The sequence below is a fragment of the Myotis davidii genome, unplaced genomic scaffold (genome assembly GCF_000327345.1).
Source record: "Myotis davidii unplaced genomic scaffold, ASM32734v1 scaffold262, whole genome shotgun sequence".
Taxonomy (NCBI): Eukaryota; Metazoa; Chordata; class Mammalia; order Chiroptera; family Vespertilionidae; genus Myotis; species Myotis davidii.
Window position 1 is genome coordinate 1406705 of NW_006293541.1, and position 6177 is coordinate 1412881.

At 54.3% G+C, this 6177-nt stretch overlaps 1 pseudogene; it reads left to right on the forward strand.

Annotated features, from left to right (window-relative positions):
- Positions 1-4322: 4322 nt before the first annotated feature.
- Positions 4323-5145, forward strand: LOC102772310 (annotated as a pseudogene).
- Positions 5146-6177: the final 1032 nt, after the last annotated feature.

Consider the following 6177-nt stretch of genomic DNA (forward strand, 5'->3'; position numbering starts at 1 on the left):
TTTATTTATTTAGAAGACTGTCCAGTCCAAATGTGGCCTGAAAAGGTCCTGGACGCTGGTGGACCTGAACGATGGTTAGAGAGGTTTAGGAAGATGGCTGTTGGCATGGGGACAGGCAGAAGGAACAGGAGTCATTGGCCATTCACCGAACCTCCCATTCATCATCTCATTTAACCCCCCAAGCCTCTGGACAACGAGGTGGTGTCACTGTCACTCCTTTTGCAAACAAAGAGGCAGAGGCTCAAATAAACAAACAATGGTGTGGGCTACCTGGCTTTCTAGGCTCTCATAACGAAACGCCACAGCCGGGCAGCTCCAGCAGTGCAAGCGTGTTCTCCCGCTCTGGTGGCTGGGAGAGTCCAGATAAGGTGCCGGCCTGGCCCGTTCATTCCCATGAGGGCTTTCTTCCTGGCCGGCAGCTGGCCACTTTCTTGCTGTGTCCTCACAGCAGGAGAGAGCAAGAAAACTCTCTGGAAGGCATCTCTTCTTAGAAGGGCACTAATCCCACCCTAAGGGTCCCACCCTTAGGACCTCATCAAACCCCATTTCCCTCCCACACATTGGGAGCTGAGGCTTCAACGTATGGATTTTGGAGGGACACTGATGTTCAGTCCAGAGGGCAGGGTTTCCAGTCTTGGCACTGTCACATTGGGGGCCGCACAATTCTTTGTTTCCGGCTGTCCTGTGCAGGGGAGGATGTCTAGCAGCATTCCTGGCCTCTGCCCAGTACATACCAGTAACATCCTGTCCTCCCCAGTTATGAAGACAAACCCGCACAGACATATTTCCCCCAGGAGGAGGGCAGGACCGGGCTAACCTGCACCAAAGCATGGGATCTCCGCCCCTGCACCGTCCCATGCAACCCTGATGACCCGGGACGCCGGCTTCGGGGCAGGGCGTGGACTGAGCCTCTTTAGCCACATTCTGGCCCCACCATCCATAGCCTTTATTGAAGAAGCAGGCAGGGCAAACGCAAGTGTAGCCCTTCTGAGGGCTCCTCTTCCTGTTTATCAAGACTATTTTCCCTCTGGGCAACACAGACTGAGAAAGGGGAAGGTCTGGCCTCCAGGGAGCTCTCTGTCCTGAAGAAGCAAGTACACAGTTTAAGGGTCATCACCTCTGGCTTCACAAACACAGGCCATGCAAGGTCTCGGCCAGCTCCCATCCCACCCCTCGGGGCAGCCTTACCCTGGCAGGGCCGAGGCCATCCTGGGCCTGAGCTGGACCTGGCCCTCCCCAGTGAAGGCTTCCCAGGCCAGAAGGCCCTGAGCGGCCAGCCTGTTCTGGCAGCCGCGCTGCGGAGAGCATGCATTCTCCCCACGGCTGCCTGAAGGCTGCGGCTGTGGCAGGCCTTCTGCAAACACCACATCTCAGAAGATGAAAACAAGTGCGTGAGGATGAAGCACTTCAGCGAAACAGAAATTACAATAGTGATATATTTCTAACAGAGTGAGCAGGTGGTGTCTTAAATCTCCCCAAGATTAACCCATACTCAACACTCTAAGCACCCAGGCTGCAGAAGAAACACTGTCTAATTACGTATTCGTGGGAGTGAATTTGACGCTGGGATTTCAAATTGGAATTCAGATCCAGCTGAAGTTATCTGCACAGTGCAGCTCTGTGTATAATAAAGAGGGATTCAAGGTATTAAGCATCTTCTGAGACACTTTGCTGTGGGCCCTGTAGCATCACTCCAGCAAGGTGTGTGGGAGGATCCTGGACACAAGGCGTGTGGGGAGGACCCTGGACACAAGGCCCGAGGGGAGGATTGTGGATCAGAAGGGTTTGGAACAGGCTTTCGGCCGTGGAAATTCCAGTGGCATCCAATCACCCTTTGATTCAGGGCAGCAGTGGGGCTTGTGCTCTGTGCTCGGCGACATTGTGGGAGTTTCCTCGGGACCTGGTTGGATCCCACCAGCTTCCATCTCAAACACGGGAGCAGGGCTGTGCTTCGCTCAAGTGAAAGGCTGCAGAGAGTCCTCCCTTTTGCTTAACAAAACTCGGCATAGGGGCAGAGCCAGGGGGTGGACAGTGGTAGCCATGGGTGGAGGGGAGGACAGCCATAGCCGTGAGTGGAGGGGAGGACAGCCATAGCCGTGTGTGGAGGGGAGGACAGCGATAGACATGTGTGGAGGGGAGGACGGTGACAGACGTGCGTGAAGGGGAGGACGGTGATAGCTGCAGCACTCAGGTGTGGGCGGAGGGGGAGGGCCGTGGACAGCGTTGCTGGTTCCCAGGGCTGAGGCCATTTAGCTTCATTGCAGCCCGGGCAGTGCAGCATTGTGAGCCCTGCTTAAAAACAGGTTTTCTTTAATTATTTACATGACAGCGGTTTCATGGTCCCCTCCCCCCTTCCTATGGACATTTCCCACCATGGTTGTCAAGGAGGGGACCATAGAGGGTCCGGCGAGACCCATCCCGAGGTCTGACCGATGCCGTGGCCGCCCTGCCGGCCCCTGCATCAGAGCCAGAGCAGCCTCACAGGCACAGGAGTGGCAGAGAGGACCTTCCAATGTCAGCACCAAGGACAGGTCCCGGATCCTGCTCAGCTCCATGGACAGGCAGTGCTTGATGTGCCTATTAAACCGGAAACTGCCTGGTGTTAGAGGGCGCGCTGACCTCACGGACGCCAGTGGAGAGAACTGGCGGCTTGTTTTACATTTCCCCCGACCGTGGGCCCAGTACTGGGGTCTCCCCGTCACCCGGCTTACTTAGCTTAGGGCCTGTCCCTGCCCCTGGCCCACAGGTGTGTCAAGTCCCCAGCAGCACCCACCTTGATTTCTGGAAGTCAGACCCCCTAGAGCGGTGTGTCGGGGTGAACTCTTAAAGAAAGAATCACAACAATTAATTGTTTTTTGCGTTAGGATTTCCTAATCTTTAGCATAACGATTTCAACTGAGTTCTTCAGTTGGGAATAGAATATGCAGCATTTCTCACATGTCTTTAACAGAAAATCTTTTTGTTGTTGGGTGGGTCCGTCAGTCACAGGGTCCCCCTGTGCAGAAAGCAACGCCCTCAGGGACCAGGATCTGCCGCCTCCGCAGGAAGAGGAGGACTGGCTGAGCCAGGCACCCCGGGTCCCAACCCGTCAGCGGCACACGCTCACCCTCATGAGGCACAGCATGAGGCCCAGACCCCCTTTCTTGTCCTGCCTGCTCTCGTGTTTGCTCAGCCAGGCCTTCCTCCTGTACTCCTAACCCTCACGGGCCCTGGCCTTGGACCCAGCCTCGGCCTCCCTCTCACTCTGGGTGCTCAGCCCCCGAGGCCCTCACTCACTGCAGCCCGGCACATCCTCGTCTGCAGAGGACAGAGCTTCCCGACCCACATCGAGCACCAGGCTCTGTCGACGATGTTCACTCCACGTTCCCAGACCCGGGCGGATGCCTTGCAGGAGGAGGCTTTACCAAGGGACCCTCCCTCGGCCGAACGCCGCCTCCATCACCAGCCTCTGACAGGGCCTGGAACCTGGACTCTGAGAGCTGCGTTGTGGTCTGAGTCCTGTGGAGGAAAGGAGCAGCATGCTAGCTAACCTGACAAGCTCAGGGGAGGCCTGCGTGGCAGTCTTGCAAACTCAGAGACCTAAAATAACCACAAAAGATGGTCTGAAAATTAAATATTTAACTACAAAGAGGTTATAGTGGGTAGTGATGTCCTAGGCCAGTATTTTCCCTGACAAAGATCAACTTAGATCTTTACTGAGCCCATTTGTCTTTTTGCCTCTAAGATAACTTATCGGTGAGATGTCTGGGTAACTTGTAACTTCCCTTTTTCCGGACCCCTCAGGGCACAGCAAATGGCACCAGGACATTCCCTCATTGTTATCAAGTTAATTGTAACCTGTTAACTATGTTAAACTATCCTGTACCCATCTGTGTAAAAGGAGCACATGCCCATCATTCACTTTTTACCCAATCCCAGAGCTCCTCCGCTTTGCTTTATCCCACCTCCTTAATCTGTCACCAATGAATGTCATGTAACCACCTACGTCCCTCCTTTGAGTGCAATGTATAAACACGGATGTAGCCCACCATTCTCTGGAGCACTATCTCAATTCATTGAAGTTCTGCTTCCCAGCATATGTCGACAGTTTGGCTCAAATAAACTCACAAAATTCTTTACAGGTTTCAATGGTTTTTTAGTGTTAACAGATACTACTGGTGTTCATGGGGCTGGGACATGGATGTGTTGTGTGAAGATCAGGTCCCCGGCTGGACAGCCACTATTCCCAGAAGGTCATGTACATGAGGTTGTTGGAAACTCTTTGCACCCAAAGTCACGGAGCCATTAAAATAAATGGCAATTGCTCTTTCCCCTCTTGCAAGATGGCAGCTGAAAAGAAACCCGAGAAGCCAGACACTAAGGAGAAGAAACCTGAAGCCAAGAAGGCCGATGCCAGCGGCAAGGTTAAGGCGGCTATGAAGGGGAAGCCCCACTGCAGCCGAAACCCCGTCCTGGTCAGAGGAACTGGCAGATCCTCCCGGAAGGCCATGTACAGAGGAAGTACTCGGCAGCTAAATCCAGGACTGAAAAGAAAAAGGAGAAAGTTCTTGCTACTGTTGCAAAGCCAGTTGGTGGTGACAAGAATGGTGGTACCGAGGGGTTAAACTCCGCAAAATGCGTAGATGTCCTACTGAAGATGTGTTCAAAGCTGCTGAGCCAGGCAAGAAGCCCTCCGGTCAGCATGTGCGGATTGCGGGCCAGCATCCGCCTGGGACCGTCCTGATCATCCTCACCGGCGCCACGGAGGCAAGAGGGTGGTTTCCTGACGCAGCTGGGCAGTGGCTTGCCACTTGTGACTGGACCTCTGCCTCTCCATCGAGTTCCTCTTCGTAGAACACACCAGAAATGTGTCATCGCTGCCTCCACCAAAATCGATATCCGTGGTGTGAAACCCCAAACATCTCACTGATGCTTACTTCAAGGAGAAGCTGTGCAAGCCCAGACACCAGGAGGGCGAGATCTCCACAGAGAAAGAGAAATAAGAGATTACAGGGCAGCAGGAGGTTGACCAGAAGGCTGTGGACTCACAAATTCTGCCAAAAATCAAAGCCGTTCCTCAGCTCCTCCGCTCTGTCCGCTCACACCTATAGGTTTTATCCTCACAAACTGGTGTTCCAAATTTCTTATAAGAACCCGATTAAATAACTGATCTTTTTTTTTTTAAATGGCAATGAATACCATGGGAGAGTGATTTTAGTTCCACCCTCTGCACCCCCTGCCCCGTGGTCCCGTGTGAGGGGCTGCCCTCCTGCGTTTGAGGGACAATCTCCCATCTTCTTTCTGAATCCACACTCTCGTGAGAAACAGGTTCCCAGTTGTGCTTTCTTCCTCAGCCTCTCAGCCGCCATCCTCCCTGTTGCTCATACACACGCCCCTCCATCTCAACCACAGAGGGAAACGCACTGCCCCGCTGCCCTCCAGCCCCAGCTCCCTTTGTCATCAGACACGAGTGGCCCGCCTGGCTGTGGGTCTGACAAACCCTCTCTGCCTGCTCGCCCTGGGCCCACCTCCTGGTCCTCGCCGCCCGCCCAGCGCTGGCGTCTCCAGACCCTGCCTCCTCTCTCCTCTTTGACTTTATTCTATTTGTCTGACTTTTACTCCTTATTCTTTCCTAGAGGCTCCCATGCCTCAGTGTTCAAATTGCTGTCTGTAAACTGAAACTCCCCGCCGAGCCCTCAGCCTGCCTCACGCTCAGTGATGTTGCCCTCCAAATCTTCCCGTTCAGCACAGCCTGCCCCGAACTCGCGGCTTCCCCACCAGCCCTCCGTCTCTGGTCTGCTCTGCCCATCACCCTGCCCCTGCCACCCACAATGAGTTTGCTCAGACCCGGCCATCACCCTAGGCACCTCCTTCTTCACCCTCCTGACCCTAGGCCCCTGCTTCTCGAACGCTGTGCCCCAAGGATTCCCCATGGTCTCTGGCACGCTTCCCTTCTTCAATCCCACATCATTCTAAATTGTTCTTTAAAATGCAAGACTCATTGCCTCCTCTTCCTAAAAGAAATCCATAATGATCCTCCGTGGCTCATGGGATGAAGAAGACAATCCCTAACAGCCGCCTTTAAGACCCTGATAATCTCAGCCTGCCCCTCCCCCACGTCTCCACTCCTGCGTCTAGTCACCGGACTCTGCCTCCAAGGGTGGGCGGGCAGGACTGTGCTTTCCACCCTGTGCCCAC